The 26239-nt window shown below is 45.2% G+C and overlaps 1 protein-coding gene across 2 annotated transcripts in view; it reads left to right on the top strand.

Annotated features, from left to right (window-relative positions):
* Window positions 1-26239, top strand: part of LOC140455209 (uncharacterized) — a 197501-nt gene that overhangs the window by 170120 nt on the left and 1142 nt on the right. Inside the window, exons 6-7 of one of the 2 annotated variants that reach the window (XR_011952793.1) lie at window positions 11872-12206; window positions 25935-26114. The gene's annotated coding sequence lies outside the window, so the exon portion shown is untranslated. Of the gene's footprint in view, window positions 1-11871; window positions 12207-25934; window positions 26133-26239 lie in introns of those variants that run through there. The other variant, XR_011952794.1, reaches the window with a different exon arrangement.

Genomic DNA, 26239 nt, shown 5'->3' on the forward strand with positions numbered 1-26239 from the left:
CCCAGTGTAGAGGAGACCATATCAAGAGCAACAGACACAGGAGATGAGGTGTTTGGATGTGCAGGGAAATCTCTGCCGGATGTGGAAGGACCCTTTGGGGCCTGCGATGGAGTTGAGGGGGAGGTGTGGGCACAGGTTTTACAACTCTTGCAGTGGCAAGGGATGGTGAACAGTTCATTAACTTTACGAACACCTTCCACTCTGACCTCAAGTTCACCTGGATCATCTCAGACACCTCTCTCCCCTTCCTGGACCTCTCCCTCTCCATTTCCGGCAAGCAACTTGATACGGACATCTACTTCAAACCAACAACTCTCCGCCCACCTACTTTCCTGTAAACGTGCTATGCCTGACTCCCAATTCTACTACCTATGCTGCATCTGTTCCCAGGAGGAGCAGTTCCACTCCAGAACATCCCAGATGGCCTCCTACTTCAAGGACCACAATTTCTCCTCCCACATGGTCAACAATGGCCTCCAATGCATCTCCTCCACTTCCCATTCCTCCACCCTTGAACACCACCCCTCCAACTGCACAAGGGTAAAAGCCCCCTAGTCCTCACCTTCTACCTCACCAAAGTCCGGATACAAAGCATCATCCTCTGCCATTTCCTCCACCAACAGTCAGACGCCATCACCAGAGATATATTTCCCTCCCCACTCCTAGCAGCATTCCAGAGACCATTCCCTCCATGACGCCATTGTTAGGTCCGTACCCCCCACCAACCCACTGCCTATAACTAGCAGCTTTTTTTTCCACCGCAAGAGGTGTGCCCATACCTCTCCCATTACCTCTATCCAAGGCACCAAAGGGTCATTCCATATCCGGCAGAGATTTTCCTGCACATCGAAACACCTCATCTACTGTGTCCATTGCTCTCAATGTGGTCTTCTCTACATTGGGGAGACAGGGCACCAGCTTGCAGAGCATTTCAGAGAACATTTCCAGAACACATGCACCAAACAAGCTCATTGTCATGTAGTGGATCACTTGAACTCCCCCTCCCACTCCGCCAAGGACTTGCAAATCCTGGACCTCCTCCAACACCAATTCCTCACCACCTGACACCTGAAGGAAGAACGCCTCACCTTCCACTTACAACAACACGGCATCAATGTTGATTTCACCAGTTTTCTCATCTCACCAGCCCCCACCTCATCGCAGATCCAACCTTTCAACATGGCACTGCCCTCTTGAACTTCTCCACCTGTCCATCTTCCTTCCCAATTATCCGCTCCTACTATCACCATCACTCCCCACCTGCATCCCCCTCCTAGTTACCTTAGTCCCCTTGTGCCACCCACATTCCTGATGAAGGGCCTATGCTCGAAACATTGACTCTCCTGCTTCTTGGATGCTGACTGACCTGCTGCGCTTTTCCAGCGCCACACTCTTGTTTTTCTTAGAGCAGAGGAGATTCATGATTAAAATATTTATGGTAATGGGGGGGCATAGATAGGGTAAAGAGGAAGAAATGTGTCACTTGATGGAGGGATCAATGATCAGGGTCATCAGATTTAAGGTAAGGAACAGAAGGTTTAGAGGAGATTTGAGGAAAATTTTTCTCATTCAGAGAATGGTGGGAATCTGGGATTCACTACCTGTAGGGGTTTTAGAAGCAAAAACCTTCATAACATTTACAGGGTTTTTAGGTGTGCATTTGCAATGCCAAGATATACAAGACTATGGGCCGTGGAAAATGACATTAGAATAGTTAGGTGGTTGTTCTGATTGGTGCAGACTCAGTGAGCTGAAAAGCGTTATTTCTTTATTCTATACTTATGATTTATAAGATAAGACAATAAGATATAAGAGTGGAAGTAAGGCCATTCAGCCCATCGAGTCCACTCCACCCTTCAATCATGGCTGATGGGCATTTCAACACCACTTACCCGCACTCTCCCCATATCCCTTAATTCCTTGCAAGATTAAGAATTTATCAATCTCTGCCTGAAGACACTTAACGTCCCGGCCTCCACTGCACTCCGTGACAATGAATTCCACAGGCCCACCACTCTCTGCTGAAGAAATGTCTCCTCATTTCCATTCTAAATTGACCCTCTCTAATTCTAAGGCTGTGCCCATGGGTCCTAGTATCCCTGCGTGACTGAAACAAACTCTGAGCATGCACCCTTTCTAAGCCATTTTTTTAAGTTTCTGTTAGATCTCCCCTCAACCTTCTAAACTCTAATGAATACAATCCCAGGATCCTCAGCCGTTAATTAAATGTAAGATCTACCATTCCAGGGATCATCTCTGTGAATCTCTGCTGTACACGGTCCAGTATGTCCTTCCTGAGGTATGGGCCCAAAATTGAACACAGTATTCCAAATGGGGCCTATCTAGAGCTTTATAAAATCTCAATAGCACATTGCTGCTTTTACATTCCAACCCTCTTAAGATAAATTACAACATTATATTTGCTTTCTTAGCCAGGGACACAACTTGCAAGTCAAGCTTTAGAGAATACCGGACTAGTGCTCCGAGATCCCTTTGTACTTTGGCTTTATGAATTTTTTCACCATTTAGAATATAGTCCATGCCTGTATTCTTTTTTCCAAAGTGCAAGACCTTGCATTTGCTCACACTGAATTTCATCAGCCATTTCTTGGAGCACTCTCCTAAACTGTCTAAATCTTTCTGTAGCCTCCCCACCTCCTCAGAACTATCTGCCTGTCCACCTAACTTCGTATCATCAGCGAACTTTGCCAGAATGCCCCAGTCCCTTCATCTAGATCATTAATATATAAAGTGAACAGCTGTGGCCCCAACACTGAACCCTGCAGGACACCACCTGTCACTAGCTGCCATTCCGAAAAAGAACCTTTCATTCCAACTCTCTGCCTTCTGTCAGACAGCCAATCCCCAATCCATGCCAGTAGCTCACCTCGAGCACCATGGGCCCTCATCTTACTCAGCAGCTTCCCATGAGGCACCTCATCAAAGGTCTTTTGGAAGTATAGATAGATAACATCCACTGGGTTTCCCTGGTCTAACCTACTTGTTACCTCTTCAAAGAATTCGAAGAGTTCTGGTCACCGCATTATAAGAAGGATGTGGAAGCTTTGGAAAGGGTGCAGCGGAGATTTACTGGGATATTGCCTGGTATGGAGGGAAGGTCTTACAAGGAAAGGCTGAGGGACTTGAGACTGTTTTCGTTAGAGAGAAGAAGGTTGAGAGATGACTTAATAGAGACATGTAAGATAATCAGAGGGTTAGTTAGGGTGGACAGGGAAAGCCTTTTTCCAAGAATGGTGACAGCAAGCACAAGGGGGCATAGCTTTAAATTGAGGGGTGATAGATATAGGACAGAAGTCAGAGGTAGTTTCTTTACTCAAAGAGTAGTTAGGGTATGGAATGCTTTGCCTGCAACGGTAGTAAGTTCGCCAACTTTAAGTACATTTAAGTCGTCATTGGACATGCATATGGACGTACATGGAATAGTGTAGGTTAGATGGGCTTCAGATTGGTATGACAGGTCGGCGCAACATCGAGGGCCGAAGGGCCTGTACTGCGCTGTAATGTTCTATTTTCTATGTTCTATAACAGGTTTGTCAGGCACAACCTCCCCTTACTAAATCCATGCTGACTTGTTCTAATCTGATCCTGCACTTCCAAGAATTTAGAAATCTCATCCTTCAAGATGGACTCTAGAATTTTACCTCCAACTGAGGTTAGGCTAATCGGCCTATAATTTTCTGTCTTTTGTCTTGATCCTTTCTTGAACAAGGGGGCTACAACAGAGATTTTCCAATCATCTGGGACTTTCCCTGACTCCAGTGATTTTTGAAAGATCACAGTCAGTACCTCTGCTATTTCTTTAGCCACCTCCCTCAGAACTCTAGGATGTAGCCCATCGGGGCCAGGAGATTTATCAATTTTCATACCTTTTAGCTTTTCTCGCACTTTCTCTTTCATAATGGCTACCATACTCCACTCTGCCTCCAATTCTCCTTAATTGTTAGGATATTACTCATGTCTTCCACTGTGAAGACTGACGCAAAGTACTTATTAAGTTCTTTGGCAATTTCCTTATCTCCCATCACTAGCCTTCCTGCATCAATTTGGAGTGGGCCAATGCTGCTCGTTGGATGCTGCCTGAACTGCTGTGCTCTTCCAGCACCACTAATCCAATGTCTACTTTTGCCTCTTGTTTGTTTATTGCGTCTTGAAAGAAACTTTAACTATCATTTCTAATATTACTGGCTAGCCTACCTTCATAATTGATCCCCTCCTTCCTTAACTCTCTTTCTGTTTTCCTCTGTTTTTGAAGCCTTCACAATCTTCTGATTTTCCAGTGCTCTTGGCCACTTTCTTTTTCTTTGATACATTTCCTGACTTCCTTTGCCAGCCAGGAAAGGAAGGGGGGAGAATAGAAAATCGCTAGTGGTAGGGGACTCAAGAGTTAGACAGATTGACAGGAGATTTTGTGGTCAGGAATGGGACTTCAGGAAGGTATGTTGCCTCCCCAGTGCCAGGATCCGGGATGTCACCGATCGAGTTTGCAGGATTTTGAAGGGGGAGTGTGAGCAGCTAGAAATCGTGGTATATATTGGCGCCAATGATACAGTCAGGAAAGGGATTGAGGATCTGAAAAGTGACGACAGAGAACTAGGTTGGAAGCTGAAGAGCAGGATGAGTAGAGTAGTATTCTCAGGTTTGCTACCGATACCACGAGATAGTGAGGTGAGGAACAGGTAGTGAGTGCAGCTTAGCACGTGACTGCACAGCTGGTGCAGGAGGGAGAGCTTCAGAAATTTAGGCCATTTAGATGCCTTCTGGGGAAGGTGGGATCTGTACATGAAGGACGGGTTGCACCTGAATGGAGGGGCACAAATGTCCTGGTGGAAGATTTGTTCGTGTGGTTCTGGAGGGTTTAAACTAGTTTGGCAGGGGTTAAGAACCAGCGCTACATATCTGTGAGGGACGCAGTTGTAGATCGGGCAGTGACAGATATAGTGAATCTATCGGGAAGGTTATTCATGTGAATGGAATAAAGGGATCAGTTAAAGTGTGTCTGCTTTAATGCAAGGAGTGTCAGAAATAAGAGTGAAGACCCTAGAGCATGGATCAGTACTTAGGACTATGATGTGGCCATAATGGAGAAGTGGGTTTCACAGGGGCATGAAGGTTTGTGGGAGGTTCCAGGGCTTAGAAAGTTTAAAAGGAACAGAGAGGGTGGGGAAAGAGGAGATAGTGTGACATTGCTATCACAACTACAGAAACTTGCACTCTTTCTAGTTTAATGATATCCTTACTCTATTAGGGCAACTCAGTTCTCCAAATGTTAATCTCTTTGGACACATTCATTTATCCGACATTGATGGGTTGATCTGATAATGTTATCTTGTTCACTCAGTGGTTTTTAATGTGCTGGGTTGGCAGTCATTAATGAATGTATGTGCCAGCTGCTCTGTATTCAGCTGATGTGAACCACTGAGTTTATCTGATTGATATTACCTGTTACGGACTAGGCCAGATCACTCAAAACCTTCTTAAACTGGCTGCCCAGACCATAACTTTGCTTCATTTGCCATCCTATAGAATCCTTGCCATCTCCATAGATTCTGATGGTTTCTCCAGCAAGTTTTAATGCTGAGCTACTGCTGTAATTATATTTCCTTTCCTCACAGAAGCAGGCAGGTCCAATCCCAGTTGCTCTGCTAATTCCTGCAGCTTGGTCTTATTCATGTTTTGCAAAACTTCCAAAGTGACCGCATCCACTCCAGAAGACTTTTGGCGACTGAGAGAGCCATTACTTTCCTAAGCTATGTCCACCCAACCAAACTAACACCTGAAATAAAGACAGTAGCACCTACCACTCACTGTTTAACATCCTACAAAGAACCCCCAATCTGTTAGGGGTCTAGGCCAGACCACTCAAAACACCCTTTAGCAGGCAGCCCAGACCATAGCTTTGCAATTCGTTTCAGTAAGTGTACAGTGAAAATTACCCGGATTAAGTCAGCAAGGTTGACTACCAGGTTTTAAAACAACTAAAATGTATTCACAAAATTACACAATGAAACACAAAGAACAGAATAAAGAACCCCAACAGACATCAGTTTATCCAAACTAGACTTAATTATACTGTTCTGAATATACACAACAATCCCAATAAGCAAACTCTCTTAAAAACCAGTACAAATAGAACACAGGCTTCCAGGTTAAAGTTAGAAGAGCAGAAAGAGAACGTTTGTTTCCACACAGCTCACTGTTGAACTCCCAATTGAATTAAACTGCTCAGCTAGAGAGCTGAGTACTCCCCTTTCTTTTGACAGAAGCGAGGACTGCAGATGCTGGAAACTAGAGTTTAGATTAGAGTGGTGCAGGAAAAGCACAGCAGGTCAGGCAGCGTCCGAGGAGCAGGAAAATCAATGTTTCAGGCAAAAGCCCTTCATCAGGAATGGAGGCAGGGAGCAGGTAGGACAGGTCATGAGGACAGTGCTGAGCTGGAAGTTGGAACTGGGGTAAGGTGCGAGGAGGGGAAATGAGGAAACTGGTGAAGTCCACATTGATGTCCTGGGGTTGAAGTGTTCCGAGGCGGAAGATGAGGCGTTCTTCCTCCAGGCGTCAGGTGGTGAGGGAGTGGCGGTGAAGGAGGCCCAGGACCTGCATGTCCTCGGCAGAGTTGAAATATTGGGCCACGGGGTTGATTGGTGTGGGCGTCCCAGAGATGTACCCTAAAGCACTCTGCGAGGAGATGTCCAGTCTCCCCAATGTAGGGGAGACCGCATCGGGAGCAACGGATACAATAAATGACATTGATGGATGTACAGGTGAAACTTTGGATGTGGAAGGCTCCTTTGGGGCCTTGGATGGAGGTGAAGGAGGAGGTGTGGGCACAGGTTGTACACTTCCTGTGGTGGCAGGGGAGGGTGCCAGGATGGGAGGGTGGGTTGGAGGGGGCCGTGGACCTGAACAGCTAGTCACGGAGGTAACGGTCTTTGAGGAAAGAGGAAAGGGGTGGGGAGGGAAATATATCTCTGGTGGTGTGGTCCATTGGTGGAAATGTCATCAGATGATGTGGTTTATGCGAAGGTTGGTAGGGTGGAAAGTGAGGACCAGGGGCGTTCTGTCCTTGTTATGGTTGGAGGGGTGGGGTTTGAGGGTGGAGGTGCGGGATGTGAATGAGATGCATTGGAGGGCATCTTCAACCACGTGGGAAGGGAAATTGCGGTCTCTAAAGAAGGAGGCCATGTGTGCGTTCTGTGGCGGAACTGGTCCTCCTGGGAGCAGTTACAGCAGAGGCAGAGGAATTGGGAGTACGGGATTGAATTTTTGCAGGAGGTAGGGTGGGAAGAGGTGTAATCCAGGTAGCTGTGGGAGTTGGTGGGTTTGTAAAAAATGTCAGTATCAAGTCGGTCATCATTAGTGGAGATGGAGAGGTCCAGGAAGGGGAGGGAGGTGTCAGAGATGGTCCAGGTGAATTTTAGGTCGGGTTGGAATGTGTTGGTGAAGTTGACGAACTGCTCAACCTCCTCACAGATGCAGTCCTCAATGTAACGGAGAATGGAATGTTCCACGTAGCCGACAAAGAGACAGGCATTGCTCAGACCCATATGGGTGCCCATGGCTACCCCTTTGGTCTGGAGGAAGTGGGAGGATTTGAAGGATAAACTGTTAAGGGTGAGGACCAGTTCAGCCAAATGAATGAGTGTCAGTGTTAGGGTACTGTTGAGGATGTCGGGAGAGGAAGAAACGGAGGGCTTGGAGGCCCTGGTCATGACGGATGAAGGTGTAGAGGGATTGGATGTCCATGATGAAGATGAGGCGTTGGGGTCCAGGGAAATGGAAGTCTTGGAGGAGGTGGATGGCATGGGTGGTGTCTCAAACATACGTGGGGAGTTCCAGGATAGAGGGGAATAGGGCAGTATCGAGGTAGGTGGAGATGAGCTCGGTGGGGCAGGAGCATGCTGAGACAATTGGTCAGCCGGAGTGGCCCGGCTTGTGGATCTTGGGCAGGAGGAAGAATCAGGCGGTGTGGGGTTCCCGAACTATGACGTCGAACTATGGGGTTGGAAGCTGTGGGTGGGAGATCTCGTGAGGTGATGAGGTTTTGTATAATCTGGGAAATGATGGTTTGGTGATGGGGGGATGGGGTCAGAGTCGAGAGGGCAGTAAGAGGAGGTGCCTTCGAGTTGGCAACTGGCTTCAGCAGTGTAGAGGTCAGTGTGCCAAATTACCACTGCACCCCCCTTATCCCGCTAGTTTGATGGTGAGGTTGGGATTGGAGCAGAGGGAGTCGAGGGCTGTGTGTTGTGAGGGTGAGAGATCAGAGTGGGGGAGGGGGGGTAGACAGTTTGAGGCGGTTAATGTCTTGGCAGCAGTTGGAAATGAAGAGATCGAGGGCGGGTAATAGGCCAGCGTGGGGTGTCCAGGTGGATGGAGTGTGTTGGAGGTGAGTGAAGGGGTCCTCGGAAGGTGGGCGGGAGTCCTGATTGAAAAAGTAAGCTCGGAGGTGGAATCAGTGGAAGAAGTGTTCGATGTCACAACACGTATTGAATTAATTGATGTGTGGACGGAGGGTGATAAAGGCAAGGCCTTTGCTGAGGACTGATCGTTCGTCAATTTCCACCCTACCAACCTTCGCATAAACCATATCATCCGCCGACATTTCTGCCACCTCCAAACAGACCCCCACACCAGAGGTATATTTCACTCCCCACCCCTTTCCGCCTTCCGCAAAGACCGTTCCCTCCGTGACCACCTGTTCAGGTCCACGTCCCCCTACAACCCACCCTCCCTTCCTGACACCTTCCCCTGCCACCGTGGGAATTGCAAAATCTGCGCCCACACCTCCTCCCTCACCTCCATCCAAGGCCCCAAAGGAGCCTTCCACATCCATCAAAATTTCACCTACACATCCACCAATGTCATTTATTGTACCTGTTGCTCCCGATGTGGTCTCCTCTACACTGGGAAGACTGGGCACCTCCTCGCCGAGCACTTTGGGGAACATCTCTGGAGCGAAGGAGGAAGAGAGGAGACCTGATAGAGGTGTACAAAATAATGAGAGGAATAGATAGAGTCAATAGCCAGGCAGTTTTCCCTAAGGCAGGATTGACTGGTATGAGAAGTCATAGTTTGAAGATAATAAGAGGAAGGTATAAAGGAGATGCCAGAGGTAGGACTTTTACACAGAGAGTTGTGAATGCGTGGAATGCGTTACCAGCGGTGGTGATGGAAAGCAGAGTCATTGGGGACATTTGAACGACTGCTGGACATGCACATGGATAGCAGTGAGTTGAGGGGTGCATAGGTTCTTACTATATTTTACATTAGGATTAAATCTCAGCACAACATCGTGGGCCAAAGGGCCTGTTCTGTGCTGTACTTGTCTATGTTCTATCTCCGGGCCACCCGCACTAATCAACCCCACCGCCCCATGGCTCAACATTTCAACTCCCCCTCCCACTCTGCCAAGGACATACAGATCCTGAGCCTCCTTCATCGCTGCTCCCTCACTACCCAACGCCTGGAGGAAGAACGCCTCATCTTCCACCTCGGAACACTTCAACCTCAGGGTACCAATGTGGACTTCACCAGTTTCAGCATTTCCCCTCCTCCCACCTTACCCCAGTTCCAACCTTCCAGCTCAGCACTGTCCTCTTGACCTGTCCTACCTGTCAATCTCCCTTCCCACCAATCCGCTCCAACCTTGCTCTGACCTATCACCTCCATCCCCACCCCCATTCACCTATTGTATTCTTTGCTTCCTTCCCCCACCCTCCTCTCTGACCTATCACCTCCATTCCCACCCCCAATCACCTATTGTACACTTTGCTACCTTTTCCCTAGCCCCAAACCCCCTCTCCACTTATCTCTCCACCCTGGAGGTTCCCTGCCTTCATTCCTGATGAAGAGCTTTTGCCCGATATGTTGATTTTCCTGCTCCTTGGATGCTGCCTGACCTGCTGTGCTTTTCCAGCACCACTCTAACCTAAACTCTCCTTTCGTTATACAGGTCATTTCTAAAACATGACCACATTGACCTGAAGTCTCATCTCTTTACATATAAACAAAAAGGCCCTTTAATCTCTGTATCAAACCAGTCTAATCAGCACCGAGAGTGGTTTATTATGCCTCTGAGAAAAACCAAGGACGTAGTGTCCTTGAGAAAAGGAACAGCTTTTAGAATAAAGAAACCAGCTTTGTGATATAACATGTATACTGGAAAAGCTCAAATGTGATCATGTGGTGATGTTTACTGTATTCACCTGACAGGTACTCATGTCCATAATGTGTTCATCTGATAGGTCACAGTGTATTCAACTATTAAGCACAGATATGTTCACTTGGAGGTCACTAATTTTTAGCTGAGCAATAATGTGTTCATTTAACAGTTGACACTGATATGTTAACCAGTACACTCTGATGTGTTGGATATAGTGAGGACTGCAGATGCTGGAGAAGTCAGAGTCGATAAAATGTGGCACAGCAGGTCAGGCAGCATCTGAGGAGCAAAAGAGTTGACGTTTCAGCTTAATCCTTCATCAGGATTCTTATAGACCAGTGTATGCAACTGACTGACTCAAAGTGATTACTTGTAGGCACTAATGTACTCAACTGAACTGCAGTTTCACCTGAGACTAGCCCCATATGTTTCTGAATCTGTTCACAGATAGTATTAATGTACTTTAAATGTGCTCAGGTCATGGGGTATATATATTCACCTGACAGGCACTTCTATGTTGGCTGGATAAACATGAATACTTTCACATGATGGCTATTGATGACACAAACATCTTCAGCAATAACTTACTTATGGAATGGCACAAACATGTTTCTTCAATGGACACATTTAATCTCAGCACGAAATATCTAATATGCTCATCTGAAGCCATCTAAGTTGTTCAGCTGACATAGAGGAAAGTTTTTATCTGATAGACGCTAATGTATTATGATGATAGGAACTAACATTTTCAACTGACTGGCACAGATACGTTCAGCTGTAATGTGGTAACATGACAAAAATTAATATCTCTTTTAATGGTCACTGGTGTGTCCACTTGACAGACACAAAGGGATTCTCCCAACAGATGCTAATATGTTCAGCTCATAGGCACAAATATGTTTATCTATCTGAAAGACATTGATGTATTATGATGAAAGCAAAATGGTGTCAATACTGGAGATCCAAAATAAAACCAGGAAGTACTGGGGAAACCCAGCCGGCCTAGCTAATCTGTGAAGAGAGAACCAAAGTTAATTTTTCTAGCCCAACAAGCTTTCTATCAGTTTGAAACATTAACTTTGTTTCTCTTTTCAGATAGAAGAGGAATATTTTTGCTGGGTATCTAATGTGTTCACCTGATGGGCAATAATATTTTGATTTGTATCACTAATATGGCACAAATGTATCCACCTGGTGGGCACCTATAGTTTCAACAGTTTGGTACAAATGTGTTCAGTCGACCAGCAGCAATGTTTACACTTACAGGCACTTACTTGAGTCATAGAGATGCACAGGACAGAAACAGAGTCTTCAGTCCAAGTCATTCAAGCTAACCAGATTCCCTAACCTAATCTAGTCCCATTTGCCAGTACTTGGCCCATATCCCACTAAACCCTTCCTATTCATATACCTGTTGTCTATTATTTACACTAATATGTTGACGTGACAAGCATATGTGTTTATCTAATGGACATTAATATATTCACTGACACTGATGTGATTGATGGAATCTTTGTTCTCACCTAATAGGCTGCAATGAACTTCCGTGCTGGGCACTATTGTGTTCACCTCATGGGCATTAATGTGTTTAATGTGATGGCCACAGAAGTGCCCCCTTGACTGTTGCAATATGTCCATGTGATGGGTTTGAATGGCTTCAACTGTTGTACACTAATATGTTCTTTTTTTATCAGTGATATGTTAACCTGATAAGCTCAAAGGAATTGGAACTTAGCATTGCCTGGCACTTGCATGGTGCAAATGCTACTTACCATTTACCAGCCCAAACCTGGATATTGTCCAGATCGTAATGCGTTTGGAAATAGACTGCTTCAGTATCTGAGGAGTCACGAATGAACATTGTGCAATCATTGGCAAATATCCTCACTTCTGACCTTATCATAGAGGGCAGGTCATTGATGAAGTAGCTGAAGATGGTTGGGCCTAGAACACTACCCTGAAGAACAGAGGTGTCCTAGAGCTGAGATGACTGACCTTCAACAACCACAACCGTCTTCCTTTGTTCCAGGTATGTCTCCAACCAGTGGAGAGTTTTCAATTATTCATGTTGCCTCAATTCTGCAAGGTCTTCTTGAGGTCAAAGTTGGTAGAGTGTTGCTTTGATGTCAAGGGTATTCGCTGTCATGTCACTTCTGAAATTGCACTCTTTTGAATCAAGGCTACATAAGACATAAGAAGTTGGAGCTTCCATAGGCCATCCTGCCTGGCAAACGTGCTCTGTCAATTCATAAGATTATGGCTGATATGATATGATTGTGGCCTTATCAGTATTTTCTTTCTCAACTGTTTCAAATAAGCCTTTAATCCCTTATGAATCATAAATCTGTCATAAATAAGCCTTGAATAAACTCAATGACCCAACCTTTACACAGAGTGTTTACCATTTAGGTGCTGATATGAGGAAAGACTCAGAGGGTCATGAGCCTATAGAATTCTCTACCACTCAAGGCTGTGGAGTCCAAGCTACTGGATATATTCAGGAAAGCGATGATTTTTTTAAAATTTAAAGGCATCAAGAAATATAGGGGCAGGCAGGAATGTGGCATTGAGATTGAGTATCAGCCATGATCATTTTGGATGGTGGAGCAGGCTCAAAGGGCCGAATGGCCTATGTCTGCTCCTCCAGCATTACTCTAAATTATGCCTGCTCCTAGTTTTATGTTTCTATTGTATTCTAAGGAAGTTTGAAAGAGTACATGCTAATGGAATGCTTCCCCTCATAGTGGAACGTAAAACTAGGGGAACAGTTTAAAGAGAACTCTGTGGGAAGCTAGAGAAGTGATTACTGGGCCTCTTGCTGAGATATTTGTATTATCGATAGTCACAGGTGAGGTACCGGAAGACTGGAGGTTGGCAAACATGGTGCCACTGTTTAAGAAGGGCGGTAAAGACAAGCCAGGGAAGTATAGACCAGTGAGCCTGACCTCGGTGGTGGGCAGGTTGTTGGAGGGAATCCTGAGGGACAGGATGTACATGTATTTGGAAAGGCAAGGACTGATTAGGGATAGTCAACATGGCTTTGTGCGTGGGAAATCATGTCTCACAAACTTGATGGAGTTTTTTGAAGAAGTAACAAAGAAGATTGATGAGGGCAGAGCAGTAGATGTGATCTATATGGACTTCAGTAAGGCATTCAACAAGGTTGCCCGTGGGAGACTGATTAGCAAGGTTAGATCTCATAGAATACAGGGAGAACTAGCCATTTGGATACAGAAATGGCTCAAAGGTAGAAGACAGAGGGTGGTGGTGGATGGTTGTTTTTCAGATTGGAGGCCTGTGACCAGTGGAATGCCACAAGGATTGGTGCTGGGCCCTCTACTTTTTGTCATTTACAGAAATGATTTGGATGCGATCATAAGAGGTACAGTTAGTAAGTTTGCAGATGACACCAAAATTGAATGTGTAGTGGACAGCGAAGAGGTTTGCCTCAGATTACAACAGGATCTGGGCCAATGGGCTGAGAAGTGGCAGATGGAGTTTAATTCAGATAAATGCGAGGTGCTGCATTTTGGGAAAGCAAATCTTAGCAGGACTTATACACTTGATGGTAAGGTCCTAGGGAGTGTTGCTGAACAAAGAGACTTTGGAGTGCAGGTTCATAGTTCCTTGAAAGTGGAGTCGCAGGTAGATAGGATAGTGAAGAAGGCGTTTGGTGTGCTTTCCTTTATTGGTCAGAGTATTGAGGACAGGAGTTGGGACATCATGTTGCGGCTGTACAGGACATTGGTTAGGCCACTGTTGGAATATTGTGTGCAATTCTGGTCTCCTTCTCATCGGAAAGATGTTGTGAAACTTGAAAGGGTTCCGAAAAGATTTACAAGGATGTTGCCAGGGTTGGAGGATCTGAGCAGGGGCCTCTTGGGGGAGGCTGAACAGGCTGGGGCTGTTTTCCCTGGAGCGTCGGAGGCTGAGGGGTGACCTTATAGAAGTTTACAAAATGATGAGGGGCATGGATAGGATAAATAGACAAAGTCTTTTCCCTGGGGTCGAGGAGTCCAGAACTAGAGGGCATAGGTTTAGCGTGAGAGGGGAAAGATATAAAATAGACCTCAGGGGCAACTTTTTCACGTGGAGGCTGGTACAATTGCAACATTTAAGAGGCATTTGGATGGGTATATGAATAGGAAGGGTTTGGAGGAATATGGGCCAGGTGCTGGCAGGTGGGACTAGATTGGATTGGGATATCTAGTCGGCATGGAAGGGTTGGACCGAAGGGTCTGTTTCCATGCTGTACATCTCTATGACTCTATAACCAGCAGAAGCTTCCTTCCTACGTCTAGTTTGCCGAACCCTGTTAGAATTGTATATGTTTCAATACTGCCAAAATTTCACTACTACCTACACTGGTCCCACTTTTCTGCACCAGGTCCATGTCTTGAATATTAGAACATTTCAGTTGCTCATTCAGTACTCTTTAATGTTACTCACCTCAATTATCCTTCTAGGCAGTGCATTCCAGAACCACACTTTTCCTCAAATCACCTTTAGACCTCCTGCTTTTCACTTCAAAGTGCACTCCCTCACCCTTGACTCTTTACAAAGTGGAGCAACTGTTTTATATCCATTTGTCTGTACCCCTCATAATCTCATACACCTCTATCACATTCCCTTTAACCTGAATTTATTCAGCTTCTGTTCAAAGCTGACATACTCCATTCCAACAGCATCCTAGTGCATCACCTCTGTGCCCCCTTCAGTGCAGTCACATCCTTCTTATACTGTGGTGATTAGAACTACTCATAGCACTCCAGCTATGGCTTAACCAGAGATCTATCCAGCTCCAATATAATCTTCCCAACTCTTATAATCTAAGCCTTGTCTGATAAAGGCCAGTGTCCAAGATGACTTCTTAATTACCTTAGTAACCTGTCCTGCTGCCTTCAGGGATCTGTAGACAAACATTCCAAGATCCCTCCGACCCTCTGATCTTCCTAATGTCCTATCATTCATTGAGTACCCCCTTGCCTTGTTCATTCTTCCAAAGTACATCACCTCATACTTTTCAGGGTTAAATTCCATCTTTCATTGATCTGCCCATCTGATCAATCTTTATCCTCATTATCCTTCATCCTCATGTAACCTGTGAGCATCTTTCTTACTGTCAACCATCGGACTGATCTTCATATCATCCACAAGCTTATTTATCATACTCCCAACGTTCTCAGTTATATAGTTTATATACAAAAACAACTGTAATCCACTGCACACCAACCACCAGTCACACAAACAGTCTTCTACGACCACCCTCTGTCTCTTAGCTACTAAGCTAATTTTGATTCCAACTTGCTAAATTATTCTGGAACCCACATGCTTTTACCTTCTTCATCACTCTCCCGTGTGGAACCTTGTCAAAGTATTTGCTGAAATCCATCAGTTGCCCTACCATCATCTTACACACCTGGTCACCTCTACAAAAAAAATATCAAATTTGTTAGACACAACATCCCTCTAACTAAGCCATGACGACTATCCCTGATCAAACCTTGCTTCTCCAAGTGAAAACCAGGTCTTACCTTCAGAATTTTCTCCAACAGTTTCCTTATCACTGACGTGAGATTCACTGGTCTATAATTCCCTGGTTTATCTCTAACATCCTTCTTAACAAATGGAACTACATTAGCTGTCCTACAGTCCTCTGGAATTTAAAATTTGGGTCAGAGTTCTGTAATTTTCTCCCTTGATTCACAAAGCAACCTGAGATACAACTCATCTGAACCTGGGTATTTGTCCACTTTGAAAGCTGTCAAGATCTCTATATTACCTCCTCAGAGATGAGACAGGCCCTTTGGCCCAAACTGATCCATGCCAACCAAAATGTCCATCCACTCTAACCCCATTTCCCTGCACATGACTGATATCCTTCTAATCCTTTCCTATCCATGTACTTGTCCAAATGCCTTTTAAACGTTGTTAATGTACCCACCTCAACCACTTCCACTGGCAGTTAATTCTATATCTGTACCACCTTCTGTATAAGAAAGTTACCCTTCAGGTTCCCTTTTATTCTTTTTCCTCTAACCTTAAACTGATGCCCTGTAGTCCTCAATTCCCCACCCTGGGAAAAAGACTGAATGCATTCACTCAATCCATGCTTGTCATGATCTTATACACCTTTATAAGGTTCCCCCCTCAGTCTCGTACGCTCTAAAGAAAAAAGTTCTAGCTTGTTAAACCTTTCCCTATAACTCAGACCATTGAGTCCAGGCAATTTCCCAGTAAAATTCTTCTGCACTCTTTCCAGTTTTAATAACATCCTTTCTATAGCAAAGTGACCAGAACTGAACACAGTACTCCAAGTGCGGCCTCGCCAATGTCCTGTAACATATCTTCCCAACTTCTATAATTAATGCCCTGACTGATGAAGGCCAGTGTGCCAAAAGCCCTCTTCACTGCTTTGTCTACCTGCGGCTCTTTCACAGAACTGTGAACCTTAACTCCAAGATCCCTCTGCACTCCATAAGGCCCTACCATTCATCATAAAACTCCTACCTTGATTTGACTTTCCAAAATGCAAGACCTCACACTTATCTGTATTAATTTTGGAAAGGTGCAGAAGCCACAGGGTCGTAGTCATGGGCAACTTCAACTTCCCAAATATTGATTGGAAGCTCTTTAGATCAAGTAGATTGGATGGGGCGGTGTTTGTGCAGTGTGTCCAGAAGCTTTTCTAACGCAGTATGTAGAGTGTCCAACCAGAGGGGAGGCCATATTGGATTTGGTACTCGGTAATGAACCGGGACAAGTGGTGGGCTTGTTAGTGGGTGAACGTTTTGGTGATGGTGACCACAATTCTGTGACTTTCACCTTGGTTATGGAGAGAGATAGGTGCGCACAACAAGGTAGATTTTACAATTGGGGGAAGGGAAATTACGATGCTGTAAGACAGGATTTGAGGAGCATAGGCTGTCAGGGAAGAATGTGGTGGAAATGTGGAACTTTTTCAAGGAGCAGATACGACGTGTCCTTGATATGTATGTACCTATCAGGCGGGAAAGAAATGGTCGTGAGGGAGCCTTGGTTGACGAGGGAGGTTGAATGTCTAGTAAAGAGGAAGAAGGAGGCCTACATAAGGTTGAGGAAACAGGGTTCAGACAGAGCAGTGGAGGGATACAGGATAGCCAGAAGGGACCTGAAGAAAGGGATTAGGAGAGCTAAGAGAGGGCATGAAAAATCCTTGGCGGATAGGATCAAGGATAACCCCAAGGCATTTTATGCGTATGTGAGAAACCTGAGAATGACGAGAACGAGGGTAGGTCCGATCAAGGACAGTGGTGGGAGACTGTGTATTGAGTCGGAAGAAATAGGAGAGGTCTTGAACAAGTACTTCTCTTCAGTATTTACGAACGAGAGGGACCGTATTGTTGAAGAGGAGGGTGTGAAACTGACTGTTAAGCTAGAAGAGATACTTGTTAGGAAGGAAGATGTGTTGGACATTTTGAACAACTTGAGGATAGACAAGTCCCCCGGGCCTGACGGGATATATCCTAGGATTATGTGGGAAACAAGAGAGGAAATTGCAGTACCGTTGGCAATGATCTTCTCGTCTTCACTGGCAACGGGGGTGGTACCAGGGGACTGGAGAGTAGCGAATGTTGTGCCCCTGTTCAAAAAAGGGAATAGGGATAACCCCGGGAATTACAGGCCAGTTAGTCTTACTTCTGCGGTAGGCAAAGTAATGGAAAGGGTACTGAGGGATAGGATTTACGAGTATCTGGAAAGACACTGCTTGATTAGGGACAGCCAGCACGGATTTGTGAAGGGTAGGTCTTGCCTTACAAGTCTTATTGAATTCTTCGAGGAGGTGACCAAGCATGTGGATGAGGGTAGAGCAGTGGATGTCGTGTACATGGATTTTAGTAAGGCATTTGATAAGGTTCCCCATGGTAGGCTTATGCGGAAAGTCAGGAGGCATGGGATAGAGGGACATTTGGCCAATTGGATCGAAAACTGGCTAACCGGTCAAAGTCAGAGAGTGGTGGTAGATGGTAAATATTCAGCCTGGAGCCCAGTTACAAGTGGAGTTCCGCAGGGATCAGTTCTGGGTCCTCTGCTGTTTGTAATTTTTATTAATGACTTAGATGAGGGAGTCGAAGGGTGGGTCAGTAAATTTGCAGATGATACGAGATAGGTGGAGTTGTGGACAGTGAGGAGGGCATTTGTCGTTTGCAAAGGAACTTAGATATGATGCAGAGCTGGGCTGAGGAGTGGCAGATGGAGTTCAACCCTGCCAAGTGTGAGGTTGTCCATTTTGGAAGAACAAATAAGAATGTGGAATACAGGGTTAATGGTAGGGTTCTTAGTCAGGTGGAGGAACAGAGGGATCTTGGGGTCTATGTACATAGATCTTTGAAAGTTGCCACTCAGGTGGATAGAGTTTGTAAGAAGGCCTATGGAGTATTATCGTTCATTAGCAGAGGGATTGAATTCAAGAGTCGTGAAGTGATGTTGCAGCTGTACAGGACTTTGGTTAGGCCACATTTGGAGTACTGTGTGCAGTTCTGGTCGCCTCACTTTAGGAAAGATGTGGAAGCTTTGGAGAGGGTGCAGAGAAGATTTACCAGGATGTTGCCTGGAATGGAGAATAGGTCGTACGAGGATAGATTGAGAGTTCTCGGCCTTTTCTCGTTGGAACGGCGAAGGATGAGGGATGACTTGATAGAGGTTTATAAGATGATCAGAGGAATAGATAGAGTAGACAGTCAGAAACTTTTTCCCCGGGTACAACAGAGTGTTACAAGGGGACATAAATTTAAGGTGAAGGGTGGAAGGTATAGGGGAGATGTCAGGGGTGGGTTCTTTACCCAGAGAGTGGTGGGGGCATGGAATGCGCTGCCCGTGGGAGTAGTAGAGTCAGAATCATTGGCGACCTTTAAGCGGCATTTGGATAGGTACATGGATGGGTGCTTAATCTAGGTTAGACGTTCGACACAACATCGTGGGCCGAAGGGCCTGTTCTGTGCTGTATTGTTCTATGTTCTATGTTCTATGTTCTAAACTCCATTTGCTATTTCTCAGTCCACTTCCCCAACTTACTTCCTGTGTCAATCCAGTTAAGAACCTCGCATTCCCTCTTTCCGAACTCTGTACCTACATCCTCCTTTGAAGAAGAAAGAAAATTTACAGCCCATGAACAGGCCCTTTGGCCCTCCAAGCATGAGCCAATCCAAATCTACTGTCTAAAAACCTAACACCCAATTCCTAAGCATCTGTAACCCTCTGCTCCATGCATCTGTCCAGATGTACCTCAAATGAATCAACTGTGCCTGCATCTACTAACTCTGCTGGCAACGCATTCCAGGTACCTACCACCCTCTGTGTAAAGTACTTTCAACCTCTCACCTTGAACGCATGACCTGTCGTTATTGAATCCTTCGCCCTGGGAAAAAACTTATCTCTATCCACCCTGTTTATACCTTTCAAGATTTCGTAGACCTCAATCAGGTCCCCCCTCAATCTTTTTTCTAATGAAAGCAATTCTAACCTACTCAGCCTCACTTCATAGCTAGCACCTTCCATACCAGGCAACATCCTCATAAACCTTCTCTGCACCCTCTCCAAATTCTTTTGGTAATGTAGCGACCAGAACTGTACACAGTATTCTAAATGCGGCCAAACCAAAGTCTTGTACAATTTTAACATGACCTGCCAGTTCTTAACCTCAATACCCCATCCAATGAAGGCAAGCATACCATATGCCTTCTTGACCACTCTATCCACCTGTGCAGCCACTTTCAGGGTACAAAGGACCTGAACTCCCAGATCTCTCTGCTCATCAACTTTACCCAAGACTTCCCAAAATGCATCACCTCACATTTGCCTGGATTGAACTCCATCTGCCACTTCTCTGCCAAAGTGGTCCAGTCTATCTATATTCTCCTGTATTCTTTGACAGTCCCCTATGCTTTCTGCTACTCCACCAATCTTCGTGTCATCTGCAAACTTACTGATCAGACCAACAATGCCCTCTTCCAGATCATTTATATATATCACAAACAACATATAAATAGATTTTATCCCTGAGTACCTTCTCCAGCAACTTTCCCACCACTGACATTAGGCTCACTGGTCTGTAGTTACCTGGAGTATCCCTACTACCCTTCTTGTACAGGGGACAACATTTGCAACCTCCAGTCCTCTAGCACTTCACCTTTGTTTAAGGATGCTCCAAAGAAATCTGTCAGGGCCCCAGCTGTTTCCTTTCTTGCCTCCCTTAGTAACCTGGGATAGATCCCATCTGGTCCTGGGGATTTGTCCATCTTAATATCCTTTAGCCTACCCAACACATCTTCCCTCCTTATGTCAACGTGATCCAAAGTAAATAAGCTTCTATCTCTAATCTCAACATTCATCATGTCCCTCTCCTCAGTGAACACTGATGCAAAATAATCATTGAGAATCTCACCCATTTTCTCAGGCTCGGCACACAACCTTCCTTCCTTATCCTTTAGTGGACCAACCCTTTCTCTAGTTACCATCTTGCTTCTTATATCTGAATAAAAGGCCTTGGGATTCTCCTTAACTCTGCTCACTAAAGTTGTTTCATGACCCCTTTTAGCTCGCTTGATTCCTCATTTAAGATTGGTCCTACTCTCCTGATATTCCTCCAAGCCCATTCTGTTCTTACCTGCCTGGACCTTATGTACGCTTCCCTTTTCCCCTTGGCTAGGCGCACGATTTCCCCTATCGTCCACAGTTCATGAATCTTGCCTTTCCTATCCCTTGTTTTCAAAGGGACATGCCTATCCTGTAATATCTTCAACCTATCTTTGAAAGCCTCCCACATATCAAATATGGACTTCCCTTCAAATAGGCACTCCCAATCCACATTTCCCAGCTCCTGCCGAATTTTGATATAATTGGCCTTGGCCCAGTTTATTACTCTTCCCTTAGGACCAATCTCATCTTTGTCTACGAGTATTCTAAAACTTACAGTATTGTGGTCACTATTCCCAAAGAAACCCCCCACTGAACTTCTACCACCTGGTCTGGCTCATTCCCCAATACCAGGTCCAATATGGCCCCTTCCCTCGTCAGACTATCGACGTACTGCTCTAGAAAACTCTCCTGGATGCTCCTTACAAATTCTGCCCCATCCAGACCTCTGACACTAAGTGTATCCCAGTCAATGTTAAGAAAATTAAAATCTCCCATTACCACCACCCTGTTGCCTCGACATCTTTCCATAATCTGTTCACCTACTTGTTCTTCTACCTCATGCTCACTGTTGGGAGGCCTGTAATACAGCCCCAACAATGTAACTGCACCCTTCTTATTTCTTAGCTCTACCCATAACACCCTCCATAGTGTCCTCCTTTAGCACAGCCATGCTATCATCCCTGACCAGCAATGCGACTCCTTCCCCCCCTTTTACTTCCCTCCCTGTCCTGTCTGAAGCATCTATATCCTGGAACATTTAGTTGCCAATCATGCCCTTCCTTCAAACAAGTCTCTGTGATCACAATAACGTCATACTCCCGGGCACCAATTCAGGTCCTAAGTTCATCTGCCTTATTCACAATATTCCTTTCATTAAAGTAGATACACTTCAGACTGCCAGTTCTTTTGAGTTCACCTGCTCTCTGCCTACTCTTTCCCTTGGTAATACTAACTTCATGATCCTTACAGTCTCTAGTTTCCACCTCACTGTCTAATAGTCTACTCCTCTGTTTCCCAGCCCCCTGCCCCATTAGTTTAAAACCTCCCAACAGTAGTAGCAAAAACTCCCCCATGGACATTAGTTCCAGTCTGGTTCAGGTGTCGACCATCCAATTTGTAATAGTCCTACCTTCCCCAGAACTAGTCCCAATGTCCCACAAATCTGAACCCCTCCCTCTTACAACATCACTCAAGCCACGTGGTCATTCTGCCTATTCTTTCATTTCCACCCTGGCTAGCATGTGGCACTGGTAGCAATCCTGAGATCACTACCTTTGAGGTCCTTCTCTTTAACCTTTCTCCTAGCTCCCCGAATTCTGCTTTCAGGACCTCATCTTGTTTTTTTACTTATATTATTGGTGCCTATATGCACCACAACAACTGGCTGTTCACCCTCCCCTTTTAGAATGCTGTGCAGCCGATCGGTGACATCCCTGACCCGAGCACTTGGGAGGCAACATATCATCCGGGAGTCCTGTTTTAGGCCACAGAACCGCCTATCTACTCCCCTTACAATAGAATCTCTTATGATTATGGCCCTACCAGTCTATTTCCCTTCTGCCCTTCTGACCAGCAGTGCCCGCCACGGTGCCATGATTCTGGCAACTGCTGCCCTCCCCTAATGAGTCATCTCCCCCAGCAGTATCCAAAATGGTATATCTGTTTTGGAGGGAGATGACCGCAGGGGACACCTGTACTGCCTTCCTACTCTTTCTCTGCATTTTGGTCACTGTCTCCCTCAACAATCCTAATCTGCGGTGTGACCAGTTCACTAAACATGCTATCCATGACCACCTCAGCATCGCAGTTGCTCCATAGTGAGTCCATCTGCAGCTCCATAACCGTCATATGGTCAAACAAGAGCTGCAGCCAGACATACTTCTTGCAAGTATAAGAGTCAGGGACATTAGCCACATCAAACTCCCACATCAAGCAAAAGGCACATGCCACGGGTCTGAGGTCCCCTGCCATTGTAAGCCTTAGCTTTACATCAACTAACTAAAACCAAACAATTCACTTCAATATATGAAAGACAAGAAAAAGAAAGTTTACCTTAGAGTCCTTTTCTTTTGGTTAGAGGAGGGGGCTTGGAGGGAGATACTAACACGTAGTATCTCGGGTTTCGCCGCTGCCCAAATATATATTAAGTCCTTACCTTCCAGGCAACCTCCTGGTCTCCAACGTCACCTCCGCTCTGTCTCCCGCTGCTCCTAGACAGGAAAAAGGAAGTGAAGGCAGATGTGAAGTATTCGTTTAACAGTCCACCAATGTCCTCTGTGTCCATGCACAGACTTCCCCCTTGGTTCCTAATGGACGCTATTTTTTTCTCTGGTATTCTGTTTCCCTTGATAAGCTCATAGAATATCTTGGGATTCTCCCTAACTTTACACTCCAGTATTTTTTCATGCTCTCTCTTTGTTCTCCTAATAGCTTTCTTTAGTTTCCCCAGCACTTCCCACGAGGGAGGTTCAGGAAGTCTGCACTCGTTCATCCCTTTATACTGTGATGACCCCAATTAATGTTGAGGAGATTGAAATCCCCGAATATAACTGCTCTGATGCTTGTTTAATATTTCTCACCCTTTCCTGAAAATGTTTAAAGTTTGCCCTCCATTGCTTCTTGTGGCAGTAAATTCCACAGGCTTACCACTCTGCTGTATTTATTTGCTGTATTCCCATATCACTCCATTATTCAAAATTTGTCAATTTCTGCCTGAAATTACTCAATGACTGAGCTTCGACAGTCATCAGAGTATTTCAAAGATTCATTATCCTCTGAGTGAAGAGGTGCCTTCTTATTTCACTTCTGAATAATTGTTTTTCTATTTTGAAACTCTGTCTTGGTTCTAGAGTTTCCAGCCAGAAGGTAAACCTCCTAGTACTTTGTAATCTTCTGTGAGCTCACCTCTCATTTTTATAAAATACAGAAATTACAAACTCAATTTCCTTAATCCCTCCTCAAAGGGTAACGTCACCATCTCAGAAATTGGTCTAATGAACTTCTGCTATACTCCCTTTCTGCCAAGGTGACCAGGGCTACACACTATTCTGCAAGTGTGCTTAAATCAGTGTGCTTACAATTGAAACAAGGTTACGTTTTTGTTCCTATATTAAATCCTGTTACAATGCAGGGTAACAGCAGCTGACCTCCAAATTGCATGCTGCAATTTCATGCTACCTTTCAGTGATTGGTAAATATGGTGGAATTTGAATTCAGTAAGAATCTGGAATTCAGAGTCCGTTGATGACCATTGTCAATTGTTCATTGTTTTTACCTAGTTGTTCGAAAAGCCCATATCATTCATTATGTCCTTTAGGGAAGGAAACTGCCATCCTTCCCTGTTCTGGCCTACATGTGACTCTAGAGCCACGACAATTAGGGATGGGCAATAATTACTTAGATCAGATTACTTACAGTGTGGAAACAGGCCCTTCGGCCCAACAAGTCCACACCGCCCCGCCGAAGTGCAACCCACCCATACCCCTACATCTACCCCTTACCTAACACTACGGGCAATTTAGTATGGCCAATTCACCTGACCAGCACATCTTTGGAGTGTGGGAGGAAACCGGAGCACCCGGAGGAAACCCACGCAGACACAGGGAGAATGTGCAAACTCCACACAGAGAGTCGCCTGAGGTGGGAATTGAACCGGGGTCTCTGGCGCTGTGAGGCAGCAGTGCTAACCACTGTGCCACCGTGCCGCCCAGAATTGTTAGCCTGGCAGCAATACCTCATCCCGGGCACAAATTAAAAATCTCTTTGCAAGACAAAAGTTGGTGGAAAATCCCAGCAGGTCTGGCAGCACCTGCAGAGAGAAATCAGAGTCAATGTTTCAGGTCCAGTAATCCTTCTTTAGAACTGATGGTAGCTAGGAAAAGGATGGTTTTCATCAGAAGATGGGGTAGGGGGAGGGAGAGAGTAAATGTTTTCCAGTCCTCTGGCACCTTGTTCTGCAACTGCAGAAGATGTAACACCTGGCTATTTACTTCCAACCTCTTCACTATGCAAAGTCCGAACACACCTTCCAGATGAAGTAGCACTTTACTTGAACTTCACTCGATTTGACCTACTGTATTTGCTGCTCACAATATGGTCTCCTCTACATTGGGGAAATGAAGCGTAGATTGGATGACACTTTACATATTAATTCTTTGAAAGCTCACCATTGTCTACCTACCATCAAGTTTGAAAATGTATTTTTACAATCAGCCAATCCCTCTTCACACTACAGATTCCTCAGTAGTTCCCTGTCACTGTCCACTTTGTCTCCTTTCCTAAAGACAGTGGTGATGGCAGCATCCCTGAAATCAGCAGGGATTTTTTTCTTTGTCCCATATTTTCAAGAAAAGTTGATAGAGATCTGCCCCTCCATATTTAAAAATCTCTGCTGGAATCTTGTCTTCTTCTGTAGCTTTTCCATTCTTTATGTGTCTAATGGCGGCTTCAACGTCTGCCATACTCAATGAAGCCTAAGATCAGCTTTGATACGGAGTTGAAGGATTTCCTCAAACACATCCTTGTTGATGACTGTATCCTGTTTAGGAGTTCCTTGAAGTGTTCTCTCCATTGGAGGCTGATATTTTCTCTGCCTCTCAAAAGGGTTCTATCCTTACTCTGCACCGGTTTGAAGCCAAGGGCATTGAGTCTGTGTGTTGCCTTGGTGGCACTGAAGAAACTCTCTGTGTTGTGCTTGTCAGCAAGGAGTTGCAGCTGCTCAGCTTTCTCAGTCCACCATAGATTCTTGTTTCTCTCAGTTCTTCTTTGTAACTCAGCCTTTGCTGTTTTAAGAGTTCTCCTCTTTACCTCACTGGTGATGTTGCCTCACTGGTGAAGCAATTTAATGTTGAACTTTTTTTCTGACCTGTTTCTTTATCTCCAGCTGCTTCTGGTGACATTCGATGGACATTGAGGAGTGAATGAGCTGGTGGTCTGTCCAGTAGTCAACTGCACTGATCCCTGCTTTGGTGATGAGAACATCTTTTAGTTCGCGGGATCAAATGATAATGTAGTCATTCATGTGCCAATGCTTTACTTGTAGATGCCTCCAAGAAGTTTTGAACTTGTTTTTTTTTGACAGAACGGTGTGTTGGTGATGACCAGCTGGTGTTTCGCATAATTGATGAGCTGGAGAATCCCATTGAAGTTGCAGTTTCCAGCTCCTTCTTTTCCAATGGTTCGTTCCTAGAATTGGTTATCATTTCAGACCTTAGCGTTGAAGTCTCCATGGAGAGTAATTTTATCATTCTTCAAGATGTTGGTGAGTATGGTGTGCAGGGTGGAGTAGACATGAAGGGTGTGGCCTAAGCACTCACAAGCATCACCTGCTGGTTGTAGATAGAGAGTCATGAGGTGATCGTCAATGCCAACTGGGCTTTCTGAGAA

This window comes from Chiloscyllium punctatum, chromosome 30 (assembly GCF_047496795.1).
Source record: "Chiloscyllium punctatum isolate Juve2018m chromosome 30, sChiPun1.3, whole genome shotgun sequence".
Classification (NCBI taxonomy): domain Eukaryota; kingdom Metazoa; phylum Chordata; class Chondrichthyes; order Orectolobiformes; family Hemiscylliidae; genus Chiloscyllium; species Chiloscyllium punctatum.